A 15,944-nucleotide genomic window follows, 5' to 3' on the forward strand; every position below is an offset into this window, starting at 1 on the left:
GGGCCATGGAGCATTGTGATGACAAAGGCCATGGAGCATTTTGATGACAAGTGTCATGGAGCATTGTGATGAGACGGACATGGAGCATTATGATGCCAAGAGTTCTGGAGCATTGTGGTGACAAGGGCATGGAGCATTGTGATGACAAGGGCCATGGCCAATTCTGATGACAGGTGTCATCGGGCATTGTGATGACAGAGGTTATCTAGCATTGTGATGAAAGGTACAATGGATCAATGTGATAACAGGGGCCATGGAGCATTGTGATGATAAAGACCATGGAGCATTTTAATGAAAAGTGTCATGGAGAATTGTGATGAGACGGGCATGGAGCATTATGATGACAAGAGTTCTGGAGCATTGCGTTGAAAAGGGAATGGAGCATTGTGATTACAGGGACCATGGAGGATAGTGATGATATCTGTCATGGAATATTGGGCTGACAGGGGTCATGGAGCATTGTGATGACAGGTATAATGTGGCATTGTAATGACAGTGGTCATAGAGCATTGTGATGAAATGGATCATGGAGCAATGTGGTTACAGGGACCATGTAGCATTGCGAATGCATAGGCTATGGAGCATTGTGATGACAGGAGTCAAGGAGCATTGTGATGTAAGTGGTCATGGATCATTGTGATGACAAGTGTCCTGGACCATTGTGATGACACGGGTCATGGAGCATTGTGATGGCAAGGGCCATGGCGAATTGTGATGACATGTGTCTTGGGGCATTGTGATGACAGTGGTCATCTAGAACTGTGATAAAAGGTATCATGGAGCACTGTGATGACAGGGGCCATGGAGTATTGTAATGACAAGGCCATGGAACATTGTGATGACAAGTATCATGGAGCTTTGTGATGACACGAGCATTCATCATTATGATGACAAGAGTTCTGGAGCATTGTGATGACAAGGGCATGGAGCATTGTGATTACAGGGTCATGGAGCATTGTGATGACAACTGTCATGGAACGTTGTGCTGACAGGGATCATGGAGCATTGTGATGAGACGGTCATTGGAGCATTGTGATGACAGGCGTACTGGAGCCTTCTGAGGAAAGGTGTCATGGGTCATTGTGATTACAGCGATCATGGAACATTGTGATGACAGTGGTCATGGAGCATTGTAATGACAGGGGCCATGGAGCATTGTGATGACAGGGGTCATGGGGCATTGTGATGACAGTGGTCATGGAGCATTGTGATGATAGGGGTCATGGAGCACTGTGATCACAGGGGCCATGTATAATTGTGATGACAAAGGCCATGGAGCATTGTGATGACAGTTGTCATGGAGCATTGTGTTGAAAGGGGCATGGAGCATTGTGACGACAATGGTCATGGAGCATTGTGATGACTGGTATCATGGAGCATTGTTCTGAAAAAGGTCATGGGGCAGTGTAATGACAAGTATCATGGAGGATGTGTTGAAAGGAGTCATGGAGCATTGTGATTAAATGGATCATGAGGCATTTTGATGACAAGAGTCATGGAACATTGTGATGACAGGGCTAATGGAGCATTGTGATGACAAGGGCTATGGAGCATTGTGATGACTGGGGTCATGGAGCATTGTGATGAAAGGGGTCATGGATCACTACGATGACATGGGTAATGGAGCATTGTGATGATATGAGCATGGATCATTGTGCTGACAGGGGCCAGGGAGCATTGAGAATGACAAGGGCAGGGAACATTGTGATGACAGCAGTCATGGATCATTGTGATGATACCTGTCATGGAACATTGTGCTGACAGGGGCTATAGAGCATTGTGATGACAGGTGTCATGTGGCATTGTGATGACAGTGGTCATAGAGCATTGTGATGACAGGGGTCAAGGAGCATTGTGATGAAAGTGGTCATGGAGCACTGTGATGACACGGGGATGGAGCATTATGATGACAAGAGTTCTGGAGCATTGTGATGACAAGGGTATGGAGCATTGTGATTACAGGGGACCAGGAGCATTGTGATTACATGGGCAGTGAATATTGTGATGACAGGGGTCATGGAGCACTGTGATGACTAGTGTCATGGAACATTGGGAGGACAGGGATCATGGAGCATTGTGATAAGAGTGGCCTTGGAGCATTATGATGATAGGCATCATGGGGCATTGTGATGACAGCGGTCTTGGAGCATTGTGATGAAAGGGATCATGGAGCAATGTGATTACAGGAGCCATGGAGCATTGTGAATGCATAGGCCATGGAGCAATGAAATGACAGGGGTCAAGGAGCATTGTGATGTAAGTTGTCATGGAGCATTGTGATGACAAGTGTCCATGAACATTGTGATGACATGGATCATGGATCATTGTGATGACAAGGGCCATGGCGAATTGTGATGACAGGTGTCATGGGGCATTGTGATGACAGTGGTCATCGAGAATTGTGAGGAAAGGTAACATGAAGCACTGTGATAACAGGGGCCATGGAGCATTGTGATGACAAAGGCCATGGAGCATTTTGATGACAATTGTCATGGAGCATTGTGATGAGACGGGCATGGAGCATTATGATGCCAAGCGTTCTGGAGCATTGTGGTGACAAGGGCATGGAGCATAGTGATGACAAGAGTTCTGGAGCATTGTGATGAAAAGGGTATGGAGCACTGTGATTACAGGGGACCAGGAGCATTGTGATTACATGGGCAGTGAATATTGTGATGACAGGCGTTCATGGAGCACTGTGATGACAAGTGTCATTGAACATTGTGATGACAGGGTTCATGGAGCATTGTGATGAGAGGGCCCTTGGAGCATTATGATGATAGGCGTCATGGGATATTGTGATGAGAGTGGTCATAGAACATTGTGATGAAAGGGATCATGGAGCAATGTGCTTACAGGAGCCATGGAGCATTGTGAATGCATAGGCCATGGAGCAATGAAATGACAGGGGTCAAGGAGCATTGTGATGTAAGTTGTCATGGAGCATTGTGATGACAAGTGTCCATGAACATTGTGATGACATAGTTCATGGAGCATTGTGATGACAAGTGCCATGGCGAATTGTGATGACAGGTGTCATGGGGCATTGTGATGACACTGGTCATGTAGAATTGTAATGAAAGGAATCATGGAGGACTCTGACGACAGGGGCCGTGAGGCACTGTGATGACAGTGGTCATCTAGAATTGTGATGAAATATACCAGGGAGCATTGTGATGACAGGGGTCATGGATCACCGCAATTATAGGGGCCATGGAGCATTGTGAATACAAAGATCATGGAGCATTGAGATGACAGGGTTCATGGATCATTGTGATGACAAGGGTCCTGGAACCTTGTGATGACACGGTTCATGGAGCATTGTGATGACAAGGTTCTTCAAGCATTGTGATGACACGGCCATGGAGCATTATGATGACAAGAGTTCTGGAGCATTGTGATGAAAAGGGTATGGAGCACTGTGATTACAGGGGACCAGGAGCATTGTGATTACATGGGCAGTGAATATTGTGATGACAGGGGTTCATGGAGCACTGTGATGACAAGTGTCATGGAACATTGTGATGACAGGTTTCATTGAGCATTGTGATGAGACGGGCCTTGGAGCATTATGATGATAGGCGTCATGGGGTATTGTGATGAGAGTGTTCATAGAACATTGTGATGAAAGGGATCATGGAGCAATGTGATTACAGGGGCCATGGAGCATTTTGAATGCATAGGCCATGGAGCAGTGTGATGACAGGGTTCATGGAGCATTGTGATGAATGTGGTCATAGTTCATTGTGATGATAAGTGTCCAGGAACATTGTGATGACATGGATCATGGAGCATTGTGATGACAAGGGCCATGGCGAATTGTGATGACAGGTGTCATGGGGCATTGTGATGACAGTGGTCATCTAGAATTGTGATGAAAGGTAACATGGAGCACTGTGATAACAGGGGCCATGGAGCATTGTGATGACAAAGGCCATAGAGCATTTTGATGACAAGTGTCATGGAGCATTGTGATGAGACGGACATGTAGCATTATGATGCCAAGAGTTCTGGAGCATTGTGGAGACAAGGGCATGGAGCATTGTGATGACAAGGGCCATGGCCAATTCTGATGACAGGTGTCATCGGGCATTGTGATGACAGAGGTTATCTAGCATTGTGATGAAAGGTACAATGGATCAATGTGATAACAGGGGCCATGGAGCATTGTGATGATAAAGACCATGGAGCATTTTAATGAAAAGTGTCATGGAGAATTGTGATGAGACGGGCATGGAGCATTATGATGACAAGAGTTCTGGAGCATTGCGTTGACAAGGGAATGGAGCATTGTGATTACAGGGACCATGGAGGAGAGTGATGACATCTGTCATGGAATATTGGGCTGACAGGGGCCATGGAGCATTGTGATGACAGGTATAATGTGGCATTGTAATGACAGTGGTCATAGAGCATTGTGATGAAATGGATCATGGAGCAATGTGATTACAGGGACCATGTAGCATTGCGAATGCATAGGCTATGGAGCATTGTGATGACAGGAGTCAAGGAGCATTGTGATGTAAGTGGTCATGGATCATTGTGATGACAAGTGTCCTGGACCATTGTGATGACACGGGTCATGGAGCATTGTGATGGCAAGGGCCATGGCGAATTGTGATGACATGTGTCTTGGGGCATTGTGATGACAGTGGTCATCTAGAACTGTGATAAAAGGTATCATGGAGCACTGTGATGACAGGGGCCATGGAGTATTGTAATGACAAGGCCATGGAACATTGTGATGACAAGTATCATGGAGCTTTGTGATGACACGAGCATTCATCATTATGATGACAAGAGTTCTGGAGCATTGTGATGACAAGGGCATGGAGCATTGTGATTACAGGGTCATGGAGCATTGTGATGACAACTGTCATGGAACATTGTGATGACAGGGTTCATGGAGCATTGTGATTAAAGGGGCCATGGAGCATTTTGATGACAAGGGCAGGCGAACATTTTGATTACATTGGTAATGGAGCATTGTGATGACATGGGCAGGGAACATTGTGAAGACAGGTGTAATGGAACATTGTGATTACAGGGGACATGGAGCATTTTGATGACATGGGCAGGCAACATTGTGATGACAGGTGTCATGGAGCATTGTGATGACAATTGTCATGGAACGTTGTGCTGACAGGGATCATGGAGCATTGTGATGAGACGGTCATTGGAGCATTGTGATGACAGGCGTACTGGAGCCTTCTGAGGAAAGGTGTCATGGGTCATTGTGATTACAGCGATCATGGAACATTGTGATGACAGTGGTCATGGAGCATTGTAATGACAGGGGCCATGGAGCATTGTGATGACAGGGGTCATGGGGCATTGTGATGACAGTGGTCATGGAGCATTGTGATGAAAGGGGTCATGGAGCACTGTGATCACAGGGGCCATGTATAATTGTGATGACAAAGGCCATGGAGCATTGTGATGACAGTTGTCATGGAGCATTGTGTTGAAAGGGGCATGGAGCATTGTGACGACAATGGTCAAGGAGCATTGTGATGACTGGTATCATGGAGCATTGTTCTGAAAAAGGTCATGGGGCAGTGTAATGACAAGTATCATGGAGGATGTGTTGAAAGGAGTCATGGAGCATTGTGATTAAATGGATCATGAGGCATTTTGATGACAAGAGTCATGGAACATTGTGATGACAGGGCTAATGGAGCATTGTGATGACAAGGGCTATGGAGCATTGTGATGACTGGTGTCATGGAGCATTGTGATGAAAGGGGTCATGGATCACTACGATGACATGGGTAATGGAGCATTGTGATGATATGAGCATGGATCATTGTGATGACAGGGGCCAGGGAGCATTGAGAATGACAAGGGCAGGGAACATTGTGATGACAGCAGTCATGGATCATTGTGATGATACCTGTCATGGAACATTGTGCTGACAGGGGCTATAGAGCATTGTGATGACAGGTGTCATGTGGCATTGTGATGACAGTGGTCATAGAGCATTGTGATGACAGGGGTCAAGGAGCATTGTGATGAAAGTGGTCATGGAGCACTGTGATGACACGGGGATGGAGCATTATGATGACAAGAGTTCTGGAGCATTGTGATGACAAGGGTATGGAGCATTGTGATTACAGGGGACCAGGAGCATTGTGATTACATGGGAAGTGAATATTGTGATGACAGGGGTCATGGAGCACTGTGATGACTAGTGTCATGGAACATTGTGATGACAGGGATCATGGAGCATTGTGATGAGAGGGGCCTTGGAGCATTATGATGATAGGCGTCATGGGGCATTGTGATGACAGCGGTCTTGGAGCATTGTGATGAAAGGGATCATGGAGCAATGTGATTACAGGAGCCATGGAGCATTGTGAATGCATAGGCCATGGAGCAATGGAATGACAGGGGTCAAGGAGCATTGGGATGTAAGTTGTCATGGAGCATTGTGATGACTATTGTCCATGAACATTGTGATGACATGGTTCATGGAGCATTGTGATGACAGGTGTCATGTGGAATTGTGACGAGAGCGGTCATATAGAATTGTGATGAAAGGTATCAGGGAGGACTCTGATGACAGGCGCCGTGGAGCACTGTGATGACAGTGGTCATCTAGAATTGTGATGAAATATACCAGGGAGCATTGTGATGACAGGGGTCATGGATCACCGCAATTATAGAGGCCATGGAGCATTGTGAATACAAAGATCATGGAGCATTGAGATGACAGGGGTCACGGATCATTGTGATGACAAGGGTCCTGGAACCTTGTGATGACACGGTTCATGGAGCATTGTGATGACAAGGTTCTTCAAGCATTGTGATGACACGGGCATGGAGCATTATGATGACAAGAGTTCTGGAGCATTGTGATGACACGGGCATGGAGCATTATGATGACAAGAGTTCTGGAGCATTGTGGTGACAAGGGCATGGATCATTGTGATGACAAGGGCCATGGCGAATTGTGATGACAGGTGTCATGGGGCATTGTGATGACAGTGGTCATCGAGAATTGTGAGGAAAGGTACCATGGAGCACTGTGATAACAGGGGCCATGGAGCATTGTGATGACAAGTGTCATGGAGCATTGTGATGAGACGGGCATGGAGCATTATAATGCCAAGCGTTCTGGAGCATTGTGGTGACAAGGGCATGGAGCATAGTGATGGCAAGAGTTCTGGAGCATTGTGATGAAAAGGGTATGGAGCACTGTGATTACAGGGGACCAGGAGCATTGTGATTACATGTGCAGTGAATATTGTGATGACAGGCGTCCATGGAGCACTGTGATGACAAGTGTCATTGAACATTGTGATGACAGGGTTCATGGAGCATTGTGATGAGAGGGCCCTTGGAGCATTATGATGATAGGCGTCATGGGATATTGTGATGAGAGTGGTCATAGAACATTGTGATGAAAGTGATCATGGAGCAATGTGCTTACAGGAGCCATGGAGCATTGTGAATGCATAGGCCATGGAGCAATGAAATGACAGGGGTCAAGGAGCATTGTGATGTAAGTTGTCATGGAGCATTGTGATGACAAGTGTCCATGAACATTGTGATGACATGGTTCATGGAGCATTGTGATGAGAAGTGCCATGGCGAATTGTGATGACAGGTGTCATGGGGCATTGTGATGACAGTGGTCATGTAGAATTGTAATGAAAGGTATCATGGAGGACTCTGACGAAAGGGGCCGTGAGGCACTGTGATGACAGTGGTCATCTAGAATTGTGATGAAATATACCAGGGAGCATTGTGATGACAGGGGTCATGGATCACCGCGATTATAGGGGCCATGGAGCATTGTGAATACAAAGATCATGGAGCATTGAGATGACAGGGGTCATGGATCATTGTGATGACAAGGGTCCTGGAACCTTGTGATGACACGGTTCATGGAGCATTGTGATGACAAGGTTCTTCAAGCATTGTGATGACACGGGCATGGAGCATTATGATGACAAGAGTTCTGGAGCATTGTGATGAAAAGGGTATGGAGCACTGTGATTACAGGGGACCAGGAGCATTGTGATTACATGGGCAGTGAATATTGTGATGACAGGGGTTCATGGAGCACTGTGATGACAAGTGTCATGGAACATTGTGATGACAGGGTTCATGGAGCATTGTGATGAGACGGGACTTGGAGCATTATGATGATAGGCGTCATGGGGTATTGTGATGAGAGTGGTCATAGAACATTGTGATGAAAGGGATCATGGAGCAATGTGATTACAGGGGCCATGGAGCATTTTGAATGCATAGGCCATGGAGCAGTGTGATGACAGGGGTCATGGAGCATTGTGATGAATGTGGTCATAGTTCATTGTGATGATAAGTGTCCAGGAACATTGTGATGACATGGATCATGGAGCATTGTGATGACATGGGCCATGGCGAATTGTGATGACAGGTGTCATGGGGCATTGTGATGACAGTGGTCATCTAGAATTGTGATGAAAGGTAACATGGAGCACTGTGATAACAGGGGCCATGGAGCATTGTGATGACAAAGGCCATGGAGCATTTTGATGACAAGTGTCATGGAGCATTGTGATGAGACGGACATGGAGCATTATGATGCCAAGAGTTCTGGAGCATTGTGGTGACAAGGGCATGGAGCATTGTGATGACAAGGGCCATGGCCAATTTTGATGACAGGTGTCATCGGGCATTGTGATGACAGAGGTTATCTAGCATTGTGATGAAAGGTACAATGGATCAATGTGATAACAGGGGCCATGGAGCATTGTGATGATAAAGACCATGGAGCATTTTAATGAAAAGTGTCATGGAGAATTGTGATGAGACGGGCATGGAGCATTTTGATGACAAGAGTTCTGGAGCATTGCGTTGACAAGGGAAGGGAGCATTGTGATTACAGGGACCATGGAGGATAGTGATGACATCTGTCATGGAATATTGGGCTGACAGGGGCCATGGAGCATTGTGATGACAGGTATAATGTGGCATTGTAATGACAGTGGTCATAGAGCATTGTGATGAAATGGATCATGGAGCAATGTGATTACAGGGACCATGTAGCATTGCGAATGCATAGGCTATGGAGCATTGTGATGACAGGACTCAAGGAGCATTGTGATGTAAGTGGTCATGGATCATTGTGATGACAAGTGTCCTGGACCATTGTGATGACACGGGTCATGGAGCATTGTGATGGCAAGGGCCATGGCGAATTGTGATGACATGTGTCTTGGGGCATTGTGATGACAGTGGTCATCTAGAATTGTGATAAAAGGTATCATGGAGCACGGTGATGACAGGGGCCATGGAGTATTGTAATGACAAGGCCATGGAACATTGTGATGACAAGTATCATGGAGCTTTGTGATGACACGAGCATTCATCATTATGATGACAAGAGTTCTGGAGCATTGTGATGACAAGGGCATGGAGCATTGTGATTACAGGGTCATGGAGCATTGTGATGACAACTGTCGTGGAACATTGTGATGACAGGGTTCATGGAGCATTGTGATTAAAGGGGCCATGGAGCATTTTGATGACAAGGGCAGGCGAACATTTTGATTACATTGTTAATGGAGCATTGTGATGACATGGGCAGGGAACATTGTGAAGACAGGTGTAATGGAACATTGTGATTACAGGGGACATGGAGCATTTTGATGACATGGGCAGGCAACATTGTGATGACAGGTGTCATGGAGCATTGGGATGACAATTGTCATGGAACGTTGTGCTGACAGGGATCATGCAGCATTGTGATGAGACGGTCATTGGAGCATTGTGATGACAGGCGTACTGGAGCCTTCTGAGGAAAGGTGTCATGGGTCATTGTGATTACAGCGATCATGGAACATTGTGATGACAGTGGTCATGGAGCATTGTAATGACAGGGGCCATGGAGCATTGTGATGACAGGGGTCATGGGGCATTGTGATGACAGTGGTCATGGAGCATTGTGATGAAAGGGGTCATGGAGCACTGTGATCACAGGGGCCATGTATAATTGTGATGACAAAGGCCATGGAGCATTGTGATGACAGTTGTCATGGAGCATTGTGTTGAAAGGGGCATGGAGCATTGTGACGACAATGGTCATGGAGCATTGTGATGACTGGTATCATGGAGCATTGTTCTGAAAAAGGTCATGGGGCAGTGTAATGACAAGTATCATGGAGGATGTTTTGAAAGCAGTCATGGAGCATTGTGATTAAATGGATCATGAGGCATTTTGATGACAAGAGTCATGGAACATTGTGATGACAGGGCTAATGGAGCATTGTGATGACAAGGGCTATGGAGCATTGTGATGACTGGGGTCATGGAGCATTGTGATGAAAGGGCTCATGGATCACTACGATGACATGGGTAATGGAGCATTGTGATGATATGAGCATGGATCATTGTGATGACAGGGGCCAGGGAGCATTGAGAATGACAAAGGCATGGAACATTGTGATGACAGCAGTCATGGATCATTGTGATGATACCTGTCATGGAACATTGTGCTGACAGGGGCTATAGAGCATTGTGATGACAGGTGTCATGTGGCATTGTGATGACAGTGGTCATAGAGCATTGTGATGACAGGGGTCAAGGAGCATTGTGATGAAAGTGGTCATGGAGCACTGTGATGACACGGGAATGGAGCATTATGATGACAAGAGTTCTGGAGCATTGTGATGAAAAGGGTATGGAGCACTGTGATTACAGGAGACCAGGAGCATTGTGATTACATGGGCAGTGAATATTGTGATGACAGGGGTTCATGGAGCACTGTGATGACAAGTGTCATGGAACATTGTGATGACAGGGTTCATGGAGCATTGTGATGAGAGGGGCCTTGGAGCATTATGATGATACGCGTCATGCGGCCTTGTGATGACAGCGGTCTTGGAGCATTGTGATGAAAGGGATCATGGAGCAATGTGATTACAGGGCCCATGGAGCATTTTGAATGCATAGGCCATGGAGCAGTGTGATGACAGGGGTCATGGAGCATTGTGATGAATGTGGTCATAGTTCATTGTGATGATAAGTGTCCAGGAACATTGTGATGACATGGATCATGGAGCATTGTGATGACAAGGGCCATGGCGAATTGTGATGACAGGTGTCATGGGGCCTTGTGATGACAGTGGTCATCTAGAATTTTGATGAAAGGTAACATGGAGCACTATGATAACAGGGGCCATGGAGCATTGTGATGACAAAGGCCATGGAGCATTTTGATGAAAAGTGTCATGGAGCATTGTGATGAGACGGGCATGGAGCATTATGATGCCTAGAGTTCTGGAGCATTGTGGTGACAAGGGCATGGAGCATTGTGATGACAAGGGCCATGGCCAATTCTGATGACAGGTGTCCTCGGGCATTGTGATGACAGAGGTTATCTAGCATTGTGATGAAAGGTACCATGGATCACTGTGATAATAGGGGCCATGGAGCATTGTGATGATAAAGGCCATGGAGCATTTTAATGAAAAGTGTCATGGAGAATTGTGATGAGACGGGCATGGAGCATTATGATGACAAGAGTTCTGGAGCATTGCGTTGACAAGGGAATGGAGCATTGTGATTACAGGGACCATGGAGGAGAGTGATGACATCTGTCATGGAACATTGTGCTGACAGGGGCCATGGAGCATTGTGATGACAGGTATAATGTGGCATTGTAATGACAGGGGTCATAGAGCATTGTGATGAAATGGATCATGGAGCAATGTGATTACAGGGACCATGTAGCATTGCGAATGCATAGGCTATGGAGCATTGTGATGACAGGAGTCAAGGAGCATTGTGATGTAAGTGGTCATGGATCATTGTGATGACAAGTGTCCTGGACCATTGTGATGACACGGGTCATGGAGCATTGTGATGGCAAGGGCCATGGCGAATTGTGATGACATGTGTCTTGGGGCATTGTGATGACAGTGGTCATCTAGAATTGTGATAAAAGGTATCATGGAGCACTGTGATGACAGGGGCCATGGAGTATTGTAATGACAAGGCCATGGAACATTGTGATGACAAGTATCATGGAGCTTTGCGATGACACGAGCATTCATCATTATGATGACAAGAGTTCTGGAGCATTGTGATGACAAGGGCATGGAGCATTGTGATTACAGGGTCATGGAGCATTGTGATGACAACTGTCATGGAACATTGTGATGACAGGGTTCATGGAGCATTGTGATTAAAGGGGCCATGGAGCATTTTGATGACAAGGGCAGGCGAACATTTTGATTACATTGGTAATGGAGCATTGTGATGACATGGGCAGGGAACATTGTGAAGACAGGTGTAATGGAACATTGTGATTACAGGGGACATGGAGCATTTTGATGACATGGGCAGGCAACATTGTGATGACAGGTGTCATGGAGCATTGGGATGACAATTGTCATGGAACGTTGTGCTGACAGGGATCATGGAGCATTGTGATGAGACGGTCATTGGAGCATTGTGATGACAGGCGTACTGGAGCCTTCTGAGGAAAGGTGTCATGAGTCATTGTGATTACAGCGATCATGAACATTGTGATGACAGTGGTCATGGAGCATTGTAATGACAGGGGCCATGGAGCATTGTGATGACAGGGGTCATGGGGCATTGTGATGACAGTGGTCATGGAGCATTGTGATGAAAGGGGTCATGGGGCATTGTGATCACAGGGGCCATGTATAATTGTGATGACAAAGACCATGGAGCATTGTGATGACAGTTGTCATGGAGCATTGTGTTGAAAGGGGCATGGAGCATTGTGACGACAATGGTCATGGAGCATTGTGATGACTGGTATCATGGAGCATTGTTCTGAAAAAGGTCATGGGGCAGTGTAATGACAAGTATCATGGAGGATGTGATGAAAGGAATCATGGAGCATTGTGATTAAATGGATCATGAGGCATTTTGATGACAAGAGTCATGGAACATTGTGATGACAGGGCTAATGGAGCATTGTGATGACAAGGGCTATGGAGCATTGTGATGACTGGGGTCATGGAGCATTGTGATGAAAGGGGTCATGGATCACTACGATGACATGGGTAATGGAGCCTTGTGATGATATGAGCATGGAGCATTGTGATGACAGGGGCCAGGGAGCATTGAGATGATAAGGGCAGGGAACATTGTGATGACAGCAGTCATGGATCATTGTGATGATACCTGTCATGGAACATTGTGCTGACACGGGCTATAGAGCATTGTGATGACAGGTGTCATGTGGCATTGTGATGACAGTGGTCATAGAGCATTGTGATGACAGGGGTCAAGGAGCATTGTGATGAAAGTGGTCATGGAGCACTGTGATGACTCGGGCATGGAGAATTATGATGACAAGAGTTCTGGATCATTGTGATGACAAGGGTATGGAGCATTGTGATTACAGGGGACCAGGAGAATTGTGATTACATGGGCAGTGAATATTGTGATGACAGGGGTCATGGAGCACTGTGATGACTAGTGTCATGGAACATTGGGAGGACAGGGATCATGGAGCATTGTGATAAGAGTGGCCTTGGAGCATTATGATGATAGGCATCATGGGGCATTGTGATGACAGCGGTCTTGGAGCATTGTGATGAAAGGGATCATGGAGCAATGTGATTACAGGAGCCATGGAGCATTGTGAATGCATAGGCCATGGAGCAATGAAATGACAGGGGTCAAGGAGCATTGTGATGTAAGTTGTCATGGAGCATTGTGATGACAAGTGTCCATGAACATTGTGATGACATGGATCATGGATCATTGTGATGACAAGGGCCATGGCGAATTGTGATGACAGGTGTCATGGGGCATTGTGATGACAGTGGTCATCTAGAATTGTGAGGAAAGGTAACATGAAGCACTGTGATAACAGGGGCCATGGAGCATTGTGATGACAAAGGCCATGGAGCATTTTGGTGACAATTGTCATGGAGCATTGTGATGAGACGGGCATGGAGCATTATGATGCCAAGCGTTCTGGAGCATTGTGGTGACAAGGGCATGGAGCATAGTGATGACAAGAGTTCTGGAGCATTGTGATGAAAAGGGTATGGAGCACTGTGATTACAGGGGACCAGGAGCATTGTGATTACATGGGCAGTGAATATTGTGATGACAGGCGTTCATGGAGCACTGTGATGACAAGTGTCATTGAACATTGTGATGACAGGGTTCATGGAGCATTGTGATGAGAGGGCCCTTGGAGCATTATGATGATAGGCGTCATGGGATATTGTGATGAGAGTGGTCATAGAACATTGTGATGAAAGGGATCATGGAGCAATGTGCTTACAGGAGCCATGGAGCATTGTGAATGCATAGGCCATGGAGCAATGAAATGACAGGGGTCAAGGAGCATTGTGATGTAAGTTGTCATGGAGCATTGTGATGACAAGTGTCCATGAACATTGTGATGACATAGTTCATGGAGCATTGTGATGACAAGTGCCATGGCGAATTGTGATGACAGGTGTCATGGGGCATTGTGATGACAGTGGTCATGTAGAACTGTAATGAAAGGTATCATGGAGGACTCTGACGACAGGGGCCGTGGAGCACTGTGATGACAGTGGTCATTTAGAATTGTGACGAAATATACCAGGGAGCATTGTGATGACAGGGGTCATGGATCACCGCAATTATAGGGGCCAGGGAGCATTGTGAATACAAAGATCATGGAGCATTGAGATGACGGGGTCATGGATCATTGTGATGACAAGGGTCCTGGAACCTTGTGATGACACGGTTCATGGAGCATTGTGATGACAAGGTTCTTCAAGCATTGTGATGACACGGGCATGGAGCATTATGATGACAAGAGTCCTGGAGCATTGTGATGAAAAGGGTATGGAGCACTGTGATTACAGGAGACCAGGAGCATTGTGATTACATGGGCAGTGAATATTGTGATGACAGGGGTTCATGGAGCACTGTGATGACAAGTGTCATGGAACATTGTGATGACAGGGTTCATGGAGCATTGTGATGAGAGGGGCCTTGGAGCATTATGATGATACGCGTCATGCGGCCTTGTGATGACAGCGGTCTTGGAGCATTGTGATGAAAGGGATCATGGAGCAATGTGATTACAGGGCTCATGGAGCCTTTTGAATGCTTAGGCCATGGAGCAGTGTGATGACAGGGGTCATGGAGCATTGTGATGAATGTGGTCATAGTTCATTGTGATGATAAGTGTCCAGGAACATTGTGATGACATGGATCATGGAGCATTGTGATGACAAGGGCCATGGCGAATTGTGATGACAGGTGTCATGGGGCCTTGTGATGACAGTGGTCATCTAGAATTGTGATGAAAGGTAACATGGAGCACTATGATAACAGGGGCCATGGAGCATTGTGATGACAAAGGCCATGGAGCATTTTGATGACAAGTGTCATGGAGCATTGTGATGAGACGGGCATGGAGCATTATGATGCCCAGAGTTCTGGAGCATTGTGGTGACAAGGGCATGGAGCATTGTGATGACAATGGCCATGGCCAATTCTGATGACAGGTGTCCTCGGGCATTGTGATGACAGAGGTTATCTAGCATTGTGATGAAAGGTACCATGGATCACTATGATAATAGGGGCCATGGAGCATTGTGATGATAAAGGCCATGGAGCATTTTAATGAAAAGTGTCATGGAGAATTGTGATGAGACGGGCATGGAGCATTATGATGACAAGAGTTCTGGAGCATTGCGTTGACAAGGGAATGGAGCATTGTGATTACAGGGACCATGGAGGAGAGTGATGACATCTGTCATGGAACATTGTGCTGACAGGGGCCATGGAGCATTGTGATGACAGGTATAATGTGGCATTGTAATGACAGGGGTCATAGAGCATTGTGATGAAATGGATCATGGAGCAATGTGATTACAGGGACCACGTAGCATTGCGAATGCATAGGCTATGGAGCATTGTGATGACAGGAGTCAAGGAGCATTGTGATGTAAGTGGTC

The 15,944-nt window shown here is 46.3% G+C and overlaps 2 long non-coding RNA genes across 2 annotated transcripts in view; both read left to right on the forward strand.

Annotated features, from left to right (window-relative positions):
- Positions 1-15,944, forward strand: part of LOC309636271 — an 868,657-nt gene that overhangs the window by 731,281 nt on the left and 121,432 nt on the right. The window lies entirely within an intron of this gene.
- On the forward strand, positions 3,318-15,473 carry LOC309636272. The gene is made up of 2 exons (XR_014249356.1): positions 3,318-3,384; positions 15,444-15,473. It is a non-coding gene; the product is annotated as an uncharacterized lncRNA (long non-coding RNA).

Source organism: Balaenoptera borealis, assembly GCF_965194805.1.
Source record: "Balaenoptera borealis genome assembly, chromosome: 10".
Classification (NCBI taxonomy): Eukaryota; Metazoa; Chordata; class Mammalia; order Artiodactyla; family Balaenopteridae; genus Balaenoptera; species Balaenoptera borealis.